At 50.8% G+C, this 23,089-nt stretch overlaps 1 protein-coding gene and 1 long non-coding RNA gene across 6 annotated transcripts in view; one reads left to right on the top strand and one right to left on the bottom strand.

The window, feature by feature from the left end:
* The window catches only part of Klhl29 (kelch like family member 29), a 279,732-nt gene that overhangs the window by 186,553 nt on the left and 70,090 nt on the right, over positions 1-23,089 (top strand). The window lies entirely within an intron of this gene.
* LOC120885059 (uncharacterized) lies at positions 10,562-15,019 on the bottom strand. The gene is made up of 2 exons (XR_005727551.2): positions 14,800-15,019; positions 10,562-11,019 (listed from the first exon to the last, which is right to left on the bottom strand). It is a non-coding gene; the product is annotated as an uncharacterized LOC120885059 (long non-coding RNA).

The raw sequence follows: 23,089 nt of genomic DNA, 5'->3' as shown, positions 1-23,089 counted from the left end.
GCCCTGGTGCAGCTTCACACACAGTCCACAGAGAAAGAACGCCTGCAGGCAACTCCTCACAGAGCTCAGTCCAGGAGCCATTCGAGGGGGTCCCCATGGTCACCCAACATTGTCACTGTCCCCTCTCCTCCTGGGGAACCATGCCCAGAGGAGGTGCCCAGAGGATTTGTGGCGAGATGGTCACAACACGATGAAGTCGGTTCCATGGGATCAGGCCTGAGTGCCTGGTGGACAGCCCTCGTGTGGGCCTGATCCTCAGTACCCAGGGGCTAGAACAGCCCCAGAGGAGCCCCTGATGCTGTCCAGCATGAAGTGTCTACAGAAAAGACCACTGGACAATTGGAAGCGAATTCCTCTTCTCCAAAACTGAGGCAGGTGTTGCCGCTAACAGTGCTTGCTGATAAGTGGTCCCATTGGGACACAAGTGTCACCGAAGGAAAGAATTGACAGGATAAAAGTGGCCGATTTCCTGGGAGACGATGTCCCTTCCAGGTAGTAGCAGGAACCCTGGAGGTGGACACTGGGAGCTTTTCCCTTCTGGACATGCCCTGAGATCTCAGGCCCCTGGAGTCCCGAGTGCCCATCTAAAATGGGAAGACTAAGTCACCGTGGGTCATTTTAGGGCAATTGGCAAGAATGAGAAGAGAAAGGAGGGCATTAATCCATGTACACTTTCCACGCCGCCCCTCTGAAGTTTGAGGGTTCCCCTTCCTAGAACGCTGCCTCCCCCTTCTTGCCTGGCTGCCTCCTCTCTGCTCCCTGGCTGGCCCCTGGCCTGAGGACCCATCCTGACTGGTGCCCTCTGCCTTCACCTTGGGCTGCAGCCAAGGCCTGGTAAGCAGAATTCATCTCTGCAGAACTGGCACCTCCGATGCAGACACAGCAAGAGCCTCCCTAGTGGTCAGCTCACCCCACCCAGCCCCACCTGCTTGAAGGAGGCCTGGCCCAGCCTGACCTGCCCCCAGTACCATCACCTATGGTCTTACTAGACCCTGCAGTAAGTCCTCAAGCATGGAGAGGACAGCAGGGCCCTGTCCCTTGCTGGGTGACTTCTGCCCCATGTTTGAATCACTGCTGGAGAGGCCTCAAGGGGTCCAGACACGGCCTCCATGGCAGAGGGTCCCTGGCTCCCTGGGGATTGTTACGTGGTGAGGGACAGGAGGGAGGGAGGAGTCCCTTGCCCTTTGGTTACCTTAACCAAAACCAAGATTTGGTCACGTTTTCCGAACATGTAAATCCTTACTGACGGAACTGTCCGTGAAAATTGACACGGATCCCAGCCTCTGGGCCTGAAAGAAAGAGGATTATCATAAAAGCAAGAAAGTTATCCAAACCTTTCGTCTTCTCAGGTACTTTGGCATTGCAAAGACTTTCCAAATCTTCAAGAAAATATTCTGTAAAGGACAAGTTAGAAAATATGGGAGTGAGGGGTCAACCTGTGATAGCGTGTGATGTATGTGTGTGTGTGTGTGTGAGAGAGAGAGAGAGAGAGAGAGAAAGAGAGAGAGAAGGAAACAGTGAGCAATTGATTCCAGAACATTCCTTAGAGGCCCATGAAGGTGGTGGAAGCAGAAGCTACTTCCTCTGCATTACAGCCTTGCACACAGTAGGTGTCGGAGCTGAGGAAGGCTAGAAAGCCTGTTCCCTGGCTTTGTGGAGCTGCAGGGGTCTCTGAGGTCTCTGGTTGGGGTCTCCTCGTGTGATTTCCTGTGGTTCCCTCTGATTGCCTTTCCGTTAGCCAACTTTAATTCCCTAGAGCCAGAGGATCTAAGGCATGGTGTGGGGCGCTGCCCAAAAGCATCTAAGGGATATGCCCAAAATTCTGTGTTCGTCGTGACCAATTTAACAATTAAAGCTTCACTTTATGAAATTCCTTTTCTTATAAAATGCAATTAGCAGTTTTAACCTCCTGAGGGAACAATCATTTGCTGCTTGATGTGAGTCGGTTTTAGCACAGTTTTTCTCCTAAAGCTAGACTGAAGTAAGAGCAGAGGGGAAGAGGAGAGTCACTCGATGAGGGGCTGTGTGGCCACAGAGTGGGCACTTGTGGGCATGTAAGGGAGGGGAGGAGGGAACGCGAGACCCACTGAGCTGATGCCACATGGCAGACTCTGTGCCAGTATCTTAGAGGCCCAAGAAGTAGTTAGGGCTTGTCTTAGTCCCCACCGACTGCTGTGACAGAACGCCACGAACTGGGGGCTTTTAAACAACGGAAATTTGTCACAATTCTGGGTGCCGGGAAGTGAGGACCCATCTCCTACTTCATGGACAGCCCCGTCTCACTAGGCCCTCGCTTGGTAAAGGGGTCAACTCTGGACTCTTCAGCACCTTGTGGAGGGGCTCTGTCCTCATCTTTTCATGAGGTCTCCGCCCTCATGAGCGAGTCACCTCCCAGATCACGTAGGGGATCAGGTTTTGACGTGGATTTCGAGGGGGCTGCAAACATCCTGATCGTCCCAGGGCTTCGTCACTCTCCAGACAAGGAGCCAGTGGCCCGGACAGGGGCCACACACTGCCCCAACACACAGGAAGCTGGGATGAAGATTTACAAGAAGGTCACTCTGACCCCCCAGGAGAATTTCTGCCTTCTGTCCCTGTAGGGTCGGCCGAGAGGCATGAGGTGGGAAACCCCGGGAAAGGATGGGGAAATGCCAAAAAGGAGGCGGAAGACGACCTGGGATCCACTTCACTTTTTCAGTCTTGGGCCAAATGGAAAAGTTACTTTTAATCAAATATCTGAGACCAAATCACATCCTATCACGCACAGGCTTGCCGTCTAATTCTTTAGAGGGCTTTGGATTTCTTTTGTGAACAAGGTTTTCTCACCCCACAATTTATGCGTTTGGTCAGTTTAGACTCTCACACCCTCTTCTCCTTCCAGGTCCCCTTGAATTGACCCAGGACAGGAGGAAGAAGGATGTCCCAGCCTAGATGTTATCTCTAGTAGTTGGCAGTTGGCTCAAAGCATCACCTTTTGGTGTCCACCCAAAGACGATAAAATCCATCTCCGTTCCTGGTGTGATGGGGAATAAAAAGCCAGGCCCAGAAATCTCTTGGAAGGTGTTCCTGTGTGCAGACGGGAGTGTAATGGTGTCTGTAAACATTAGAAAAGCAGTATCTGCGTGGGGAGTTTCAGTCTTTTGCTTTGTTTCCTCCTGGACATATCTATAGCGTACCATCTGTACCAGGAACTCACGCACATCCCATGAGGTCTCTTACCCACTGCCCTGAATCACAGCTGAATGCTTGGGTTTTGTGTACATCCTTCTTGCCCAGCAAGACTGCCGTCTCCTTGGACGTAGGGTCCAATCTTCTTCCTCTTTGTCTTATCTTCAATGCCTGGAATATCATAGGCGCTCAGAAAGGTTTATTGTTTTGTTTTCATTCAAAGTTCAAGCTATAATTCACAAAATACACACCTCACATTTGCTCTGGTAAATACATCCGCTAATTGAAATGCATTCGTTTGGAGAAAGCAATGCTGATAGGAACCAGATAACTGGAGAATTGATGATTTTCTAAGTGCTGTGAACCCCTTAGGATGTAAATTACAATATGGAGCATTTAGATACCAAAGCCATTGGGGGTGGCACCGAGGCCCATCCATTCTCACACGCAGCACTCGGTGCAAACCCCAACTCATATTAATTAAAAATTCTAAATCACACAATTTTTTTCTGCAAATACTTTTATGCTTTGTTTTATTTATCACCATTAATAATAACAATAATGATAACAATAATAATAAAACTACTATGTGATTAAGGTGCAGATAAGCAATTAGGAAACAAAATATTTACAGGATTTTAGGGAGCTCTGTGCTACAAATGGAAATAGAATAATTACAAAGGAAGTTTGTACGAGCACTGGTTCCGGAAGATTCTCCAACTGGGAGTTGAAGTCAGTCACCGGGTTCTATTTTGTCTGTAATTCTGTTGACCTGTTCCCTTGACATCGGTCATTAATCATTCATTCATTTGACAAATGGAGTCCCACTCTGGTGGTCTGGGAGTGGTTATAGACAGGTAATACATCCATTACGGCAGGGTGGGCTCTGGCCAGCAATGGCACTGGTGGACAGTGTATGCTTTGGGGCAACTGTGGATATTTTGTCTAAGCCAAGACCTGTAGAGTAAACTGGAAATATCTAGGTGGAATTGGACGAATGGAGGACAGAGAATTCCCTAGAGAGACCCAGTGAGGAAACTGAGCTTGGTACTTATTTTTTTCCTTCGGTACTAGCAGCCGAACTCAGGGTCTCACGCATGCTGGGCAAGTGTTCTACCACTGAGTCACATCCCCAACCCAAGCTTGATACTTTGGAAAACTGGAAAGTAGTTGGATCTTTTTACTGGAGAAGGTAACCATTAGAGAGGAGGAGTTGGAGATGCCAGTTGGGAGCACATCTTGAGAGCAGTGGGGAACCATGGAAAGATTTTCATGAAATAGTGAACAGGTGTATGCTTCAAAATCCTCCACTGGCTAGTTGTGGGAAGAGGAGGCAGGAAGCAGGGGGTACAGTATAGAACCAAAGGGAGATGGTGGCTTAGATACCAGCAATGGCAGTGGGGAAAAGGGAAATAGAAAGATTTGAGAAATCCAGGACAGGTAACAACAGGCATGACAACAAATACTTAGTAAGATCTACACTATGTTCCAGGACCTCTAGCAAGCACTTGGCATGTTTATTGGGTCAGTCTCTAAACAAAACCAGTGAGGTAGTGTCTATCATCCCAATATAAAGGTGAGAAAACTGAGACACAAAGAAGTTAAAGTAGCCCAAGACTGTGCCACTAATCTTAGTGGCAAACGTCGGTCAGACTCCATTTGGATTCTGTTTGATTCTAGAGCTCACAGCCTGAACTACTGCATTCTGTGACTTGGGGATGGCAGGTTCAGCAAAGGAGAGTGGACTGAGCATCAGGTTGTTTGTGTGACAAGTAAACCTCAGGATTCACATGTGTCGGATGCACTGGAAAGTCCTCATCCCTTGCTGGCCATCTCCCTGCCCAAGAAGCCTGTATTCGTCAGCTTTCTGTCACTATAATGGAAAACTGGAGATCATTAGTTTACAAAGAGAAATGGTTTGGTCTTGCTCATGGTTTGGAGGTTCCTGTCCATGATCAAGCAGACCCATTGCTTGGGCCCATTGTCAGGGTGCCGGTGGCCACAGCAGGGAGCACATGGCAAGGCAAACTGCTCACTAGTCACCAGGAAGGAAAAGAGAGTACGGGAAAGGCTGGAGTCCCACGGCCCCCTCTGGGGAATGGTTCCCGTGATCTAAGGACCTTCCAGAAAGTCCCTCCTCCTAATGGTCCCAGCACCTTCCCAAAGCACCGCCCCAGAGACCAAGCCTTTAATACATGGGCCTTTAGGGGACACTTATCCAAACCATAGCGAAGGGCTCTCTCACACATTTGGAAATGCAAGCCTTCTACTGGATGCTAGGGATCAGAGTCTGGCCTGGGCTGGGGGTGGGCAGATGCAGTTGCTGGGCTACTGGACCCGTGGCCTGACCTGAGTGCCAGGCCCGATTCCCACTGCCCTCCCAGTGCTGAATTGCACCCTGATGTATTTGCTCTGGTGTGGTTTGGAGAAACAAGTGACTTCCCCGCTTCCTCTCTCGTCCCAAACTGTGTGCGCTACTGTGTAGAGTCTGCTGCTGTCCGAACAGCTTCATGGATGTCTTCTCCATCTTTCACCTAGAATGCCACTCAGAGCTTGAAACTTGAGAAGGTTACAGAATGGACTGCACAAACCGCTAGTTTGCAAATATGGTCATCTCCTCAATTTCCTACTTCCCCTCAGCCCCCTGTGTGGCTTCTGATCCTGGAATTCTCAGCTGCATCAGTCATATCATGAGAAGATTGTTCTTTGTCATCACTCCAGCTTTGGCTTATGCAGGGCTTGGTCCTCTTGATCCTAGGCCAGGAAAGGTTAGCTCTGTGGAGTAGAGACAAGAGCCCTGGAGTGCTATACAGAAGCCCTGACTCTGTCCCAACTCACCATGGAGATGTGGCCCAAGTCCCCTTCCTTTTTGAACCTCAAAATGTCCCTACAAAGGCCGAAATTCCAAATCTTGCTTGTTGGATAAATCCTTGTAGCAGTGGAGTCAAAAACTAGATTCATGCACTCGTTCACCAGCTATTTATTGAGCATCTAGGATGTGCCAAGTACACTTTCATATGCTTTGGAAAGACCAGTAAATAAAACACAAAAATTACCGCCCTTGTAGAGCTTACCTTCTAATGGATAGCCAGACAATGAAGAAAATACTTAACAAAAATATATAGTATGTTAGTTGGTAATAAGTGCTAGTGAGTTCTGTGTTCAAAATAGTCAATGAAGGAATTCAGCCCAAGCCTTCCACTGAAAACAAGAAAAGTTGGCAATGTGTAATGGCCACCATCTTGACGGCACTGGAGAACTAATGAGATGGTGAAATGCTACTGAGTTGGGATCTGGGGAAGGAAAGCGACCCATGGAGGTAAGCTTCAAGTTTACAGCCAGTTATCCCCTAGGATTATTTTCTAGTTCTGAAGGGGCAGTGGCAAGCTGAGCAGGACTCCTTGCAGCAGCCTTGCAGTGTCAAAAGGCCCAAATTGGGATCCAGAGTCAGCCAAGAGGCCAGTGGGTACAGTGACTCCTCCACTTGCTGTGGGTTGGGGCTCTGAATGCTGCATGTTGGCTTTCTCTGGAGCTGCCTCTCTGTATCAAGTCACTCTGAATTAAGATGATCCCATATTGCTAACGTATCCAACAGAAGTAAACAAATAATCTTAGGAGGAAGATAACATCATTCGAAGTATGAAATTATTTTACAAACAATGTGATGAGGGCTGGGTTGTGGCTCAGTGATAGAGCATTTGCCTTGCATGCGTGGGGCACTGGGTTCAATCCTTAGCATCACATAAATTAATAAAATAAAGATATTGTGTCCATCTACAACTAAAAAATTAAAAAAAAAAACAATGTGATGACAGAATGTGGAACACAACAGAAAATAACCAGACATAAGACGGCAATGTTAACAACCACCCCTAGATAAAACCAACAGAGCTTCAGATATATTGGAGTTATCAGATTATTTTAAAATAGCTACACTTTACCATGTTTAGGAATTAAAACACAAAATTGGAGTTTTCAGCAGAAAACCAGAAACTATTTTTTTTAAAGAACCAAGTGTCAATAGTCTCACAATACTCCTAAGCAACTCAACAGTAGTTTTAGCAAATGCAGCTGAAGAGAGAATCACAAACTGAAAGACAGATAAGAAAAACATCCAGCATTAAGTACAGAAATACAAGAAAAATACAGAAAAAAGAAGCTAAGAGACACTAGAGTCATGACAAGAAGCTCTAAAATACATATAATAGAAGTCCAGATAAACAGGAAAAAGAAAATTAGCAAAAAGCTATGATTCAAAAGACAATAGCCGTTAAATAAATACATCAAGACCAACCTGTTAAATAAGACATCAAGTCACAGATTCAGTAAGCATTAAAACTCCAAGTAGGCCAAATTAAAAGAAATCTACATCAAGGTTTTCACAGAAAGGTGAATAAAAACGAAAGACAAAGAGAAAAAAAATTAAAAAGTGGAGGAGAAACACAGATTACTTTAAAGATACAATAACTAGACACATTACTGACTTCTCAGCAGAAACATCGGTCATCCAAAGACAATGGAGGGACAATTTTAACGTGCTTAAGGAAATTTCCAGCTTACAATTTTATACCATGTGAAAACAGCCTTATAACAATAGCAAAAAAAAAAAAGGTTTAAAAAAAAAAATGATCAGACAGGGGCTGGGGCTATAGCTCAGTAGCACAGTGCTTGCCTAGCACATGTGCAGCACTGGGTTTGGTCCTCAGCACTGCATTAAAAAAATAAAATAAAGGCATGCCATCTACAGCTACAAAATATATATATATATATTTATTATAAAAAAAAGATGTTCAGACAAACACACACTGAGATAATTGGTCAACAGACATTCTACACTAAAGGAAATACTAAAACGTATCCTTAAGGCAGAGGGAAACTAATTCAAAGGAGGAAAAGTTGTAGTTCAGGGAAGGAATTAAGAACAATAAAAATATAAAAATAAGGCTGTTCGTAATTGTATGAAGCAATGCAAAAGAGACTCTACACAACAACAGGGAGAAAAGTAAATGCAAAGTAGCAAAGAAATGAGGGGGTGGTAAATGACGTTTGATTACTTCAAGGCCCTTGAACTGACAAAGAAGCAAGTTTAAGCATTATTAGGTTTCAATAAGTCAAGGTTGAGAGTTATTATGTCAACGGATATTACAATGAAATAACATAAAATACTTAATCCAAAGAAGGCAGATTTTTAAAGGGAAGCATGAACAAGTGAGGCAAACAGAAAGTAAAAGGATAAACTTAAACCTGACTGTACTAATCATTACATCAGATTCTATGCTCCGACCAAAAGAAAAATTTTAAAATTCTAACTGTACGCTATTTTAGAGGGGGAAAAAACATTAAAAGCAAAAATATACAAAAAGATTAAAAGTAGAAGAATAGAAAAGAGGATATAACATGCAAAATATCAGATGTCGCTAGCTACATGAATATCAAAGAAAATTGACTTTAAGACAAAAGAATATTCCATAATTATTTTTAACAACCCACCTCGGTTCACCTGGAAGATACAGCAATTACCCACATCTGGGAACGTAGCACATAGCCTCAAAATAGATGAAGCAAAAATTGATAGAATTACAGGGGGAAAAAATTTTAACTCCACAATCATAGTAGAAGACTTTTAACACATTCTCTAAATAAGAGAACAAAAAGAAAGTAAAAGTAATAAGGAAAAGCAGACAAGATTTTAAAATATAATATGACTTAATGGATACATACAGGAAACTCTACTCAAAACAGGGAGAAGGCACATTCTTTGGAATCACACACCCTAATATTTATAAGCACAATAAAGAATGTTGGGTGGGCAGTTTTAAATAATAGGATCAGGAACAAAGTCACTGAGGTGACCTTTGAACTGAGACCTAAGGAGATAAGAAAGGATGACTCACATGTAGCAGAAGAAAGGACCTTGCAGACTCAGGCTGAGGCAGGCATGGGCTGGTGATGGAGCAAGTAGCGAGGAGCCACGTGACTGCAGCAGAGCCAGCCAGGTGAGAAGCTGTGACAGTGCACATGCACAGTTGAGGGGCCCCTGAGCCCAGGCACTGACGACCGGAATCAGGGTCCATTGCTGCCTGCAGATGTAGGCCAGCCATGCCTCCATCAAAACAGATTCCTCCAAAATTCTGCTTAGGCCATCAGGTCCTTTCTGACCCTGTTGCTCAGCCCTGGAATATGCACTTCCTTTCTCAGCTCAGCTCTTCCTCCGGGTCCCCTCCAGTCACTTTTCTGAGAAGGCACTGGCGTTGTTGGTATGGTAAGCACTGTGGGCCTGCGGGGCGCCAGGCCTTCTCAGGTACTAAAGCTCGCCTTCACCGCCTGGAAGTGGACAGCATCATTCCCATCTCACAGAGGACAGGAACCGTCTGGGACTCTTGCTCTTTTTGTAAACACACTCCACGCTCTCTGAAACTGGACTCTCTGTGTGTGACCCTGATTCGGGAGCAGGCAGCTGTGCCCTCTCCTGCCCTCCCTGTAGCTCTGGGCCCATGTCTGTCTGCTGTGCTTGGCTGTGAGAGGTGCCCAGAGAAAGCAGCGTTGGTCATTGCCTGGGGAGGTGCTGGACTCCTACCAGCAGCCACGCAACCCCTCGAAGGGGCACACGAGCCACGTCTGGACCAGGGGTTCTGGGCGGAGGGAAGTTGCTGAGGCAGCAGCTCCTGTGGGCCCGCTGAGAAAACCCATTATTCCGGTCTAGGTGGCTTCATGCCCGTAGGTCACTGCACCAACAGGGCTTGTGCTGAAGACACTGGATTAAAATGACCACATCAGTGTGACTGGGCCCACCCACCAGCCCTGGGGCGCTTCGACGTCACTGTTCCTCATGTGGCAAGCCTCTGCTCCTTTCTGTCCTGTAAGCAAATATCCCCACCCCTGCTGCTGGGTCCCACAGGACCCCCTCTGCTTCTCGTTTGGGAATTGGGTTCCTGGTGACCTCTGCTTTTCCAGGCTTGGTGCCCTTTGTTCCTTCTCTTTAGGGATTGCAAGGGTCAGTCTCCCTGGGCAAGAATGGGCCTCTTAGCTGGGTCACACACGCACACCCCCACGCTACCCTTCTCCCTCCCAGCTGCAGCCCGCACAGTGGCTCCCCCACCCTCTGCCTGGCCGCCCCAGGACCAGACGGCTCTGTCTCCTGGTGAGCCCTACAGAAGTTCACACCCCGCCTGGCGTTCATGCTACCCTCCAGTTCCAGGACAGAGAGGCTGCCGAAGTTGCTAACTCCCATTTTACCCAAACTAACCTTCTTACAGCAGGAGCCAGGGTGAGATGAGAGGGAAAAGGCAATCATAGCCACGTAAACTAAAGAATGAGAGATTTAATGAGTCCCTAAATATTGTCCCCGACACACTCCCTGTTCCACTGGATAAAGAAAACAGAGGTGCCCGCAGGCCTTTTTTAAATCAAGATTTTATTAAAAAGAAACATGGTTTCAATCATCAAGCAAACAACTCACAAAGACATTTTCTAGAATAACGAGAATAATAAAAGCTATCACTTTTGGAGGTGGGTCTGTGCCAGGCATGTGGTTTTAGCGTCCATCATCCTTATTGATCCCATGAACTATTTACGATGGGCACTGTCAGGAAACAGGTTCAGAGAAGTCTAGCAACCTGCCTATGGACACAGAGCACATGAGGGGATGGTTCCCTGGTTTGCATCAGGTCAGTATGACTCTGGCCCTGTTCCCAGGGTCACTCATGGTAAGGCCCACTCAGATCTGGGCAGGCAGCACATAGGAACTTCTGTCTTGTTCCTGTTCTCCATTTCCGAGTTTTCTGTCTTGGTAGGAGTCACAGCATATTTGCCAGCCTCCTCTGAAGTGGAAGCTGGCGAAACAGAACTATCCTGTGAAAACAGGAGCACAGTTTTATTTACCAAAGGTAAAGGAAACTTCACTTCCTGGAAGGCTTCTGTTTCCTATCTTTGTCCCCTCCTCTCAGCTCTCTGTGATTGCCCACAACATTAACCTTCAGAAAGAAACGAGGATGAATAACGGCCAATGCATGTTTTCCGATCTCCTGCCGCCTCGGCCTGGGCCAGGCAGCAGCCCCTGATTCAGACCCTTGGGGGCGTCACAGGACACAGAGGTCTCCGCCAGCCTCTCGACGACTGCGGCTTGTGCTGGCTGGCTTTAGGTCATCGGAAGCCCTTAACAATTCATTTAGCTCTCCCTCTGCCCAGCTGGCTTTGCAAAGCTCCTTGCTCGCGGCTGTATTAGGAAAAAGGCAGGCAGACGCATTCCGGGCAGGGCTGGTTATTGCTTTAGAGACGGGCGGTGTTATTTTCAGGGCTACTGTGTTCATGGGGGAAGGCTGTTTCTTGGAAAATATTGCCTTCAAGTCCTGGGACTCTTTTCAGGTTATATAAAAGGGCATTAGGCAAATACTTGGAAATTCAACAGCTTCCTCACTTGGGAGTGTGGACGGTGGGGGGACGGATGGACGGGCCCTGCACCTCCAAGCAGCAGCCACGCAGAATAAGAATTGTCTGCAGTACCTTCCTCGCCAGCCCGCAGCCTGGATAGCATCAGCAACACTAAAGGTTACAGCTTTTCCTGTGATATATTGCTTCTTCAGAGAGTATGAAAGATGTTTTGAATCTGTTTTTTGAGGAATCTTGAAACCGCCAGTGGAACATTTTTGATGTTGTGGGTAATGCGTAAAACAGCAGCGTGGGAAGGCTGGGCCTCCAGAGGCACCCGGGGGCTGGAGGCAAGGAAGACACTGCCCGGTGTGGTTTTAGCAGTTAGGAAGCAAGCTAGGCGGAGGGAGCAGATACCTAGGTGTGGGAGCAGCTGTGCCTGGGGAGGGAGCGATTTCTTTTATTTGCTGGGGGGGGGGGGAGCAGGCAGGGAAGAGGCAGACACTGCGTCTCCAGGGAGTGGGCAGGCTATATGGGAAGGGAGAGCCAGAGGAAAAGTCCTGTCATGACGGAAGGAATGCTCCAGTCCTGCTTAACATTCTTATTGTTTTGGCTGCCCCCCCCCCTGCCTGCCTGGACTCTCCCTGCCCAGACCACAGATTCACATAAAAATTGCCACGGGAGGCCATGTAATTGTAAGACTTGTACTACATGGTGTGGTGGTTCCTTTGATGTGTCCACTTGACTGGGCTACCAGAGTCTGCGCCCTGATATCTGGCCAAACATTATTCCGAGGGTGTCTGTAAGTGTCTGAGGTTGAGATTAACAGAGCAAAGTAGGTTGCCGTCCCCAGGCCTGTCATCAGACGGCCCTCACAGGACATCAAGTGACCGCTGGGAAGGGGAAACTCCGCCCGCTGAACTGTGACACTGAGGTGCTGGTCCCTCCCTGCCAGGGACGGAGCTGAACCGGCAGCCCCTGGGTTTGGCCCTTCCTGTTTTCACACAGGAGTTTACACCTTGGTTCTCCTGGGTCTTGGGCCCTTGGACCTGCACCATCAACTGTTCTTAGGACTTCTCAGTCTCCAGTTCCTTATAGTAAACATCCAGAGATGATATCAGCTAAGGCAGGAATTGAAATCTTTCCTGAACCCGTAGCTTGACCAGATCAGCCTCGTCCTCTCTGAAAGGAGAGGGTCACTGGATCCCCAAGTGCTCAGAAGGAGGCCAGCGTCTCCAGAAAGCTCTGCAGACTCTCCACTAAGAACGTCAGAGGCTGTGGACTGTGTGAATGCAAATGAGAATGCTTTACACAACAATCCCCTTCACAGGCCAGTGCTGACCCTTCCCCTCCAGGGCACCAGGACTTGGGACCCCTCAGTCTCTCCCCCAAGCACAAACCTTTCAGCCACAGGCTCCGTAGGGGAAGGTTCCAGCCACAGCCTCTGCCCCTTGCTCCCTCTCTGCTTACCCTCTGCTAGAAAGTGAAGGAAAACATGAAAACATGTTTATCAAGTCTGTGACTGTCCCCACATCAGGCGAGGGTGTGGGTCTAGTATGTCCCCCAGGGGGCATCTGCAGCACTGGGCTGAGAGCCGGCTTCTCCTGTAGTGTCAGGAGCTTGCTTCCCATCTTGGGCCTCTGAGTGATCCGGGCTTGGGTAGAAACAGATCAGGGAAATGGGTCCCATCAAATAGGCCCCAGCCATGACTCCTCTTGAGTCCGGAGCACCCAGTGATGAGGACTGAGGCTGCTTTTAGATCAGGGTCCAGTGGAACCCACATAGGAGGTGGTCTGTGATGACAGAGATTAAGGTCTAGAAATACAAACTGCAGGGAGGGAGAATGCAGGGGCGGCCTCCTCCCCTCCATGAAAACTCCATCCCTGGTGTCAGGACTCCCTATCGACAGCTGCATTAGGAAGGACTCAAAATTTGCTTCGCCCTAGAACCACACCAGGAAGAGAGGCGGAGGCACAGCCGGGGTATGGGTGAGGCCCACCACTGCGCAGTCCAGACTGGCTGGCCGCCCTCTCAGAACCCCGCAGAGAGGCTTCCCTGTCACGGCCCTGAGTTCACACCCCAAACGTTTACTTCCCACCTGCTATGTGCTAGGCCCTCCCGTGGAGCTAAGGCACCATCTCTATTTCAAGGACTTCAGTGTCGTGGAGGGACAGATGAACAAGCAGGAATCAGCATCCCGAGATGCCCGTGCAGAGTACTGAATGGCCAGAGATGTGTGGGACCCGCTGAGAAGAAAGCCACCCAGGAAAGGCTTCTCAGGGGATGATACCTCAACTGAGCCCTCAAGGACCAGAGGGACAAGCCACATGCTGCAGACAAGACCTGGCAAGCTGCATGGGTGTGTTGGAAGAGACACTGTGCCAAGCTGGAGTGGCAAGAGGTGACACCAGGGAAGCCTGCAGGTCACATCAGGGAGTTCAGACTTGACCTCTTAGATTAGGGGATCCTCCAATGCTGTGGTCATATTTACATTTTAGAAAAATAATAATCACAGAAAAATGATTTTTGCAACATGTAGAATAGTTTAAGGTGGAGCCCACAAGTGATACGGGGGGACCCAGAAAGCAGATGTGACAGACAGGGTGGCCACAGCTGCTAGAAGACATGTAGGCATCAGCAGGGTGACTGGGGGGGAGGGTAGTTAAAGCTGAGTCTGGGGTTCCTGCTTGGGGCCAGGCAGGAGCAGCTCTGGGACAGACGGTGCAGCACAGGGAGCAGTTCTGACATGGAGAGGGAGAGATCAGAACCCAGTTGAGGACAACACACCGAGCTGAGATACAGGCAGAACATCAGAGTGGAGATGCCACTAGCTGTTTGGATATGTGAGTCTAGAATGTCAAAGTGACAGCTAAAAAAATCAGCAGTAAATCCAGCAGCATGAGCAGGATCCCGTCCCAGGGTGGGAGAAGGGGCAAGAGAATGTCCAGAACTCTGAGAAAAGCCAGTACTTAAGCACAGAGGTCACACCACCTAGACGGCTGTATGACCTGGCCAAACGAGCCCCGTGGACGGTGAGCACTGCAGCTTCCTGCAGGCCCAGCGCTGCCACTGCCTTCCATCCACGTGGCAAGCCAGAGTCCTAGAACAAAACCTGCCTTCCGGAGCCAGCAGGACCGTGTTCCACCACGCCCAGGCTAGCTGCTGGAGGCACACACTCCCAGGGTAGGAGCAGCCTTGACGGGGTCCAAGCACAGCCAGCCCTTGTCCTCCCCCCAAACCCCCGCAGGAAGGACCAGTGTTTACCAGTGAAGGAGCTGGTCTTGCAAAACAGCCAATTCATGGTCTCAGCCCGCTCTCACCCAATAGCAGCAGCAGGAGCTGAAGAACCTGAGGTCTTGTCCAGATTAGGCCGGGCTTCCAGAATCCCAGGCTCTTGCCCTCTGGGGAAGCTTGGCAGAGGTGAGAAGCAGCAGCTGTGAGTGTGTGGGGCTCCTGGGAGGAGGAGGAGGAGGAGGAGGAGGAGGAGGAGGAGGAGGAGGAGGAGGAGGAGGAGCAGGAGGAGAAAGAGGAGGAGGAGAAAGAGGAGGAGGAGAAAGAGGAAGAGGAAGAGGAGGAGGAGGAGGAGGAGAAAGAGGAGGAGGAGGAGGAGGAGAAAGAGGAGGAGGAGGAGGAGGAGAAAGAGGAGGAGGAGGAGAGGAGGAGGAGAAAGAGGAAGAGGAGGAGGAGGAGGAGGAGGAGGAGGAAGGAAGAGCGTGCTCAGCTCTTATGCTCACAGGACAGACTCCTCCAGGTGGGGAAATGTGAAGATGCTGAGCCCCCCAAGAGAACAAGCAGGGGCGTCAATATGCTTTAAGCTGAACAGAGGGAGCTGCCAAAACAGTGCACAGCAGAACGCCACCCCTTTCCACTTTAGGGGCACTTCCAGACAAGCTGGTGGTGGCACGCCCCGGGAGGGGTGAGGAGGGGGCTAAAGCACAGCCCGCTCTCCTTCGTCTTGGGCCTGCTTGATGAATCCAGAATGATGTCCCTTTATGGCAGCCACAGCACATCCCCAGGGGATGGGGGGCTCTGCAGAGGACCTGGGGTTGGAGCAGTGGAGGTGGGTGCCAGCCTCTGTCAGGGTGCATAAGAAGACAAGGGGTGTGAACCGGTGGGGACGCCTGTGTGAGGATATGGTGGCCTCAGGTGTGCAGGGCTCTGTTTCTGCTGCGTGAGCGCTCTTATGCAAACGTGTCTAAGACTCACGCACCTGCAGAATAGCCCTTCCAAAAGGCAGGCACACAGCAGCCTCCTGCAGTGCAGGAGGCACTGGGCTGTGCTAGGAGCCACATCCTTCCAAGACCCTCATCAGGCCTGGGACATAGAGGATCAAAACTGCCTGAGTGAAGATGAGGAGCCTGAGCCTGGAGACCTCAGACACGGTAATGAAGGAACAGGACTCTGGCCCCTCACTCCCTGGGCCTGTGGTTCTGACTCGCTGACCCGCAGAGGCACTTTGCTCCTATGCCTAGAACAGCACATGGTCCCCTCCTCTCAAGCTCACACCCCTCATCCTGATGATCTGCACTCTGCTCCACCATGGACCACATGGCTGGGTAGGATACTTTCCTATCATGGCACTTGGGCTCCCTGGGTTGCACTCAATTTCTTGCCTGACGCTCCACCACCTGATCTGCTGGAGAGCAGAGCCTCATCCCACTCCAACCATAAAGATGGACATACGACGGCAAGTCCAGGAGGATGGAGCATAGCAAACTGCAGCTCAGGACCCTGCATCCTGCCTGCCTGCCTGTCCCTCAAATCTCCCACCCCAACAGGGTTTATCCTCTCAGCACTGGTTCAGTGGATGGCACCTGTACCTGGAATGGCCCGTGCATCCTTCCTGGGCAGCTGAAGGCTGCCTCCCAACCCTTCACTCATCAGGCCTTTAAGGAGCACCAGGAAAGAAGCCAGCCATCCATGTGGGCAGGAGCAACCATTGGAGGTTCTACATGCAGCACCCACCAGTTCTGGGCTTGGTGCTGAGTCCTCTGCACATACCAATCGATGGTCCATGGTTGGGTATTAGAATTATCTCTGGGGAGGTGAGATAAGGAGGGCACACATAGGTCCCTTGCCTCATCCCAGCTCTCCCCACTTGTCAGTGGCAGAACTTGGACCTGAACCAACAACCTGGCTCAAGAACCAGCTTACAGATGGCCCCCAGACTGATGAGCCATGCCCTGCCCTCAAGAGCTTGCAGTCTAGTGGATGAGACAGGCTTCCGCACAGTACTGTGAGGTGGCCAGAGCTGGTCACAGTTGGCCCCGAACACAGGGAGGAAGCTGATCTCAGGTCTCTAGTGGCATGTTGGGGACAGGCCCTGGGAGCCTCCCCCCCCAGGTTTACCCAGGAGTGTCCTGGGGAAGAACCACTGTTGGGGGAACAACTTGTTTGCCTGCCCCTTCTAGAGGCAGCGGGCTCTGTTTTCTCCCGCCTGTAATTGTTACCATCTGTTTCTCTGCATCGTGTTTGTTGATGTTTTCTTGTTTTAAAACTGAAATGAGTCAGATTGGAAGCTGATTTAGGAAAAAGTGTCTGGGAGGGAAGCTCACAGTGGCCTTGGGGGACTCCATGTTTTGGAGCCGTTGGAGAAGAAAAGATTCCACAGGGCAAGCCAGGGGTCCGCCAGCTACTCCTGCCCTGCAGGGTGCGCTCTCCTGCAGCCACGGCAGGCTGGGGCTTGATGGGCCTGTGTGCAGTGTGCGTGGGGGAGCGCACGTGGCACCTATGTGCACGTGTGTGCACCTTGAAGGAATGCGTGCGTCATTTGGGGGCGGGCCGTAGAGCAGGGTGGAGTGGGGGTGTTGTTCAGAGAAGGCAGCAGCTGGAGAAAGAGCTGCAGGCTGGCCAGGCCCAGGTGGAGGTGGGGGAAGCTGCCGTCTCTGCTGCTGCTTAAGTGTGATCTCAACTAGATCCACAGACTAGCTCCCCAGGAGCGATAGAAAGGGGTCGTGATGCAGATGCCGAACTCACTTACTCAGGGGTGTTTATAGATGAGTAGGAGGGGACAGTAGCCCCCCAGAGTGATCCCCAAGCTCTGCAAAGGTGGTATTCCAGGTGAGCTGTGTGTGCTGGGTTCTAACAGTGACGGCCTGTGCTGGCCGTCTCTGGGGCATTCATGGATCAGAGCATGTAGGTCTTCAGCCTCCTGCCCACCCCTACTCCCTTAGCTGAGCTCAGGGGCTCTCTAGGGGCAGGGAGGCTTCCGTGTACTGGAAGAACCAGGTACAGAGCAGAATAAGACAGGAACAGGCTTCCCGAGCCAACAAAACGAAGGCCCTTGGTGCATGTCTTTGTCAGAGATTTAAGTCAGTGCCTGGGCCACCCCACTCCCATTTCCACATCAATATCCACCTGTCACTTGTACTCTTTCGTCATTAATGTGGTAATTTAAGCAAAAGGAAGATGCCCTGAGACATTGACCCTGGACATCCGGGTCAGCAAACCCACCACTGTACGGATACTTGGTCTGCAATTCAGCCCAGCCACCACCAGAAGGTGCAACAACCTAATTTTTGGCCCCATCGAGGACCATCCTGTCTGAATGGGGATCCAACCTGCTTTCCACCTCTTTGTCCTTTCTTGATAACCCACTGCCTATGGGAGATTCTCTGGTGGCAGCAACCAGAGAAACTAATGTGAAAGAAAGATTTTAGTCTTCAGCACGATGGCCTTCTTGACAAGGCTCCTTAGTTTATTCATGTTCTTGGATCCCCCCAAAAAACAACTGCCCCTTGCTGAGCCCCCTGACTTTTGCCAGGTGCTGTGCAAAGCCCTGCAAGGAAGAGATTTCCGCTCTTCACTGAAACCCATCTTTCAACGGAGGAAATACTGTGCCTGTTTTATAGAAGGAGAGAAGCAGGGGCTCAGAGAGGTCAAATGACTTGTGCGAGGTCACAAGGCCAGTTAGTGGTAGAATGAGCCTCAGAGCCAAAACTTTTGCTCAGAGCACGATACAGGGGGAGGCAGCTCTGTAGGAGCATCCAGGTTGCCTGGGTTTTCACCAAAACTTCTTGGATTCTGTTCATGCCCTTGAACATTTACTGGGTCTTCCTGAGAAGCCACATGATCTGGGCTCAGCCTCACAGCATGAGGCAGGGTGTGGAACCCTCTCCATTTACTGTGATGTTTAGGAGCAAGCAAAGGAAACTTCTCTTGTCTGCATATTTAAGCGCTTTTATTAAGTGGAACAAGCTATTTCTGAACACGAGAGTGGCCAACAGCCTTAGAGGAAATTAAAATGAACCATGACAATGGAAAATTGCACAGGGGCACGGCGGATTCTCCGGAGATAAATACAACAAGCCTTTCAACAGCATTCGAGAAAGACTAGAGATCATGGAGATTATGTTGTGAGGGGGGGGAAAAAAGCAAACCATCCGCAAATTAGAGTTCAGGCTGGTGGGAGAGCTGATCAGTATGCTAGTCAGGTCTCTGGGTGTCTCTCTGCACTAAACACACCCCCAGGGTCTGGTGGACAAGAAGGAGCCGGAGAAACCTCAAGCAGATAGATCAATTCAGGCAGCGTTTCGGAACACCCACAGCGTGCATGGACTGAATCCTGCCCCCCGAAACTCCACAGGTTGAAGTCCTCATCCCCTAACGTGATGGTATTTGGAGATGGGGTCTTTAGGAGATAGTGAGGTTTAGATCATAAGGGTGGGGTTCTCGAGATGGCATTCGTGCCCCTCTAGGAAGTCCATGTCTCTTTTTGCCGTGTGAACACACGGCCAGAAGGCAACCAGCCACCTGCAAGCCAGGAGGAGGGGTCTCACCAGACCCGGCCATGCTGACCCCTGATCTCAGGTGCCCCAGCCTCTAGAAGTGTGAGAAACACGTTTCTGTTGCTTAAGCCACCTGGTATGTTATTTTGTTATGGGAGCATAAGCTGACTAAGACATGGGGGAACAGAAATAAACACCCAGGCCTTGGCCTCAAAGAACTCGCAGGCCCTGAGGGGTTGTAAACTGGCCCATCTGAAGGTTCAATCGATATCAGTTATTAAGATTATGATTGGAATTCCTCCATAGCCTGTGCACTCCCTGAGGCCGGAGAGTACTCACGACTGTATCTCCAGCACAGGAAGCTTCTCTGTGGGCCCGGGGTGAGGGGTGGGTGGGTGGGTGGATGGATGGAGAGATGATTCAACTGAAGGTGATGAGCCCCACAGAGAAGATGAAGCTTGGGTGGCCAGGCGGCACTGCCCTTGCAAGTGAGGAGATGGATGCCTGCTAAGGGGGGCGGGATGTCAGTGGATCCCTCTCCTGGACCCTGGAATCCACAGCAAGCAGCCTCAGACAGGAAGCCCACGTGCCTGCCGTCTCTCAGCAGTCTCCAGTCTCACCGCAGGAGTCAGCAGAGAGGCTTCCTCTTGCAGAGCAGAACCAGAGCCTTGCAGTGACCTAGACACTACAGTGGCACGTGTGTGCCTACTCCCTCCTGCTCTTCTTCAGTGTCACTCCCAAGGAATCCAAGTCCATCTGTCTATCCAACAGGGCCTGCTTCTCCTGCCCTACCCACTGCCTTTCAAGATTTTTACATAGTCCCTCTTGCCCCTGGGCCTCCTGCAAGTGTGGACAGACGCTCTCTGCCTCGCGCGCTTCCCAAAGCCCAAAGAGATAGGCTGGTGCTGAATGATGCCATTTCTTAAAAAAAAAAAAAAAAAAATCATTTAACCACCTCAACTCAGACCCAGGGATCCACAGCTGAGCTGGACCAGCCGTTCTCCCTCAGCACCTGCCTGGCCACACATTGCTCTCTTTATGGAGAGACTGGGCAATCAGAAAGCAGAGTGAGTGTCCAGGAGCCAGGAAATGTCAACTGAGCCCTTCCTTGCATGCCTCTGGAATATTCCATGGCAAGGCTGGTCGGTGCACCCAGTTACAAGCCCCACACTGCAACGGAACCCAGACTTGGGCCCTGAGACTCACACTGGGACCCTGACTTGCTTCGGGGAGTCTTTAAGTCCCTGCAATAAAACTGTCTCCGCTGCCTCGCTCCTTCGGCTGTGCCGCTCTGTCTGAGGAGCTGCCTCACAAGGACATTTGTGCTGCATTGTTTGTCTCTTTGTCCTGTCTGCCCCTCGGTGTGACTCTGCCACAGTCCCCTCTCTTGTGAGGCCTCTAATGAGGTCGCTGAGGATGTCTGTGTCAGGATTGAGCTGCTGGGCGTTGGAGTTGCTTTCAGCTGACTTCCTGCTCGCGGAGCCAGTGCTGTGGAGTCACACACAGAGGGCTGAGAGCTGAGGACCGGTGCCTCTCCCCGGCGCGAGTCTTTGTAATAAAAAAATAATAATAATTACGTTCTGTGGAGGCCCACAACTAGGAAAGGGGGACTTCGGGAGGTTTGATAGTGTGTGGACTCAAGCTTGGAGTTCCTCCCCGCTAGGAAGTCTCCTAGGCACCAGGGCGGCTTAGTGGATCCAGGCTTGGCACCTGGCAGGGGACCCAGGAATCCCTGCGGGGGACAGGAGGCCAGGTCAGCCCTCCCACCCTCATCAAGCCATTCTAGAGGGCTGCCTCCCGAGGTGCTTGGGCGCTGTCTCCAGGAAGGCCCCAGAAACCCGGTTCAGAATTAATACTGGGTCCAGGCCTCTGAGAGCCAGACCCCATCAGTGGTCAGTGGGTGGCTGGGTCAGGGAATTAGCCCAGCTGCCCGGGACAGGGGGCTTTTCCTCCGCAGATTCACTGCGGATTTCAAATGTGAACATGACAAAGGATCCCGGAAGCAGGTGCTGTCTAATGTGTGACTGAGAGTCGGAGGCTGACCCTGGGGAGGGCGAGGGGTGTTCTCAGAGTCACTGCCTGCAGGGCCGGCTTTGGGGAAATGTCCCATCAAAGGCCGGAACAGGAGCTACCCTGGCCGCGCCTACCTACACGCCCACTTTGGGGACAAGAATGAAGACCGTGGCCAGGATAGAGAGGAGCTAGCTGTGTGTCACCATTGCTGAGTTGAACGGGAACAGGCAGGTGGCGGGCCTCTGAGCAGGACAGGCAGGTTGCGAGGAGCGAGGCTGTTGGGGGCACCGTGAGGGCTGATTGAAGGGGGATGAAAGGCCCGGCCCCGCTCCGCAGCAGCTGCCCGGCACTCTCCCCTCATCCCGTGTGTCCGTCTGGCCACTCCCTCCCACATCACAGGCGGCTCCTGAGGGCCAGGCCTGCCCTGCACCTTCCACAGAATGAAAGGAAAACGTATCCGAGGGGAACCGAAGCCCAGGAAAGGGCCTCTTTCTTTTCAAAGACTTTCGTTTGTGATGGGCTTTTTTTTTTTTATAGGTGATCTTATTTCAAAGCCCCTTTGAAAAATTTGTGGGTTTTGTAATGGATGAAAAGTTACTTGGAAATAGGACTAAGAAGTTTTCGGTTGAAAGTTGTTAGAGGAAAGTTGAAAGCGTGGAGTTGTAAGGTTCTGCCGGATTTATCATTTCCTTTGTCCACAGGGCCCCTCCACTGGGAGAGTGCTTATAGGAAGGGACCGGGGGCCTGGACAGGGCACGTGCCAGAGAGCGGTGCAAAAGCGAGCCTCATCCATGGCTGGCGCACGTCTGCAGCGAAGGCCATCTGTGCTCAACTTTGAGCATAAACGTCTCCGAGGAATAGACTTTGATGTTGGACAAGGGAAAAGCAAATATACTTCCAGAATACTATAGAAAGCCGGGTTCTATCAAAGACAGTGGCTACCGCACTGGTGTTTCGTATCAGGAAAATAATTATGAAAGAAGATAGGGCCCCCGCAGGCCTGAGAGAGGGAGGGGGCCCAGTGGGAGCCCGGAGGCCTGTCCATGTTTGGCAGGAGGAACCAGCCGGGAGAACAAGGAAGGAGCCCGGACATTTGGGTGAAGAACCAGGAAAAGCTTAGAGGAAACAGAAACAGGAGGAAGGAGGGAGCTCAGAGTAAGCGGGTGGGAGAGGTACCTGGGGATGGCCAGAGCTTGGTCATCTAAAGAGGGTGGGCCCACTGAAACGCAGGGTAAGGAAGAAGTGGGCAGAGGCAAGTGCCCAGGCGCCCAGTCTCAGGGAGGGGTGGCCACGGAGGAAGGGGTAGAGGCTGATAGATTCTGGAACGGCAGGTGAAAGACTTTTCTCAGCCCCCATAGTGGGAAATCAAAAGCAGCTCATAAGAGAAAGAAAGAGAGGAATCAAATGCTAAAGAAAGAGAGAGGGATAAAAAGAGTGGGCCCTGCAGTGTGCCACCAGCCCAGGAGCGGGTAAGGTGTCAGATTGTGCATCTCTGGCTTGAGACTGAGGGACTGGCCCCGCCAGAGAGAGCCCAGATCAGGGGAGCACATCGGTGGTGGCTCAGAGTTTGGGGTCTGAGGGAGCAAGATGATGGAGGACCCGAGCCGGCTCCGGGCTCCAGTGTGCCATCTGGGTCAGCGCAGGTGACCCAGTTGGGCTGGACACAGTAAAGGAAAGGAAGCAGTGTCCAGTGTCCCTGTGGGCACCCATGGGAGGGTTCTAAGTGTTGGTCCAACAGGGTGGTGTGGACACTGCCTGGATGTTAAGCCCACTGATGAGACGGTCAGCCACAGAAGGAGCAGGCTGAGGAGGTG

This window comes from Ictidomys tridecemlineatus, chromosome 12 (assembly GCF_052094955.1).
Source record: "Ictidomys tridecemlineatus isolate mIctTri1 chromosome 12, mIctTri1.hap1, whole genome shotgun sequence".
Classification (NCBI taxonomy): Eukaryota; Metazoa; Chordata; class Mammalia; order Rodentia; family Sciuridae; genus Ictidomys; species Ictidomys tridecemlineatus.
Note: the sequence above shows the minus strand (reverse complement) of the source record. Positions and strands in the feature narration are given on the sequence as shown.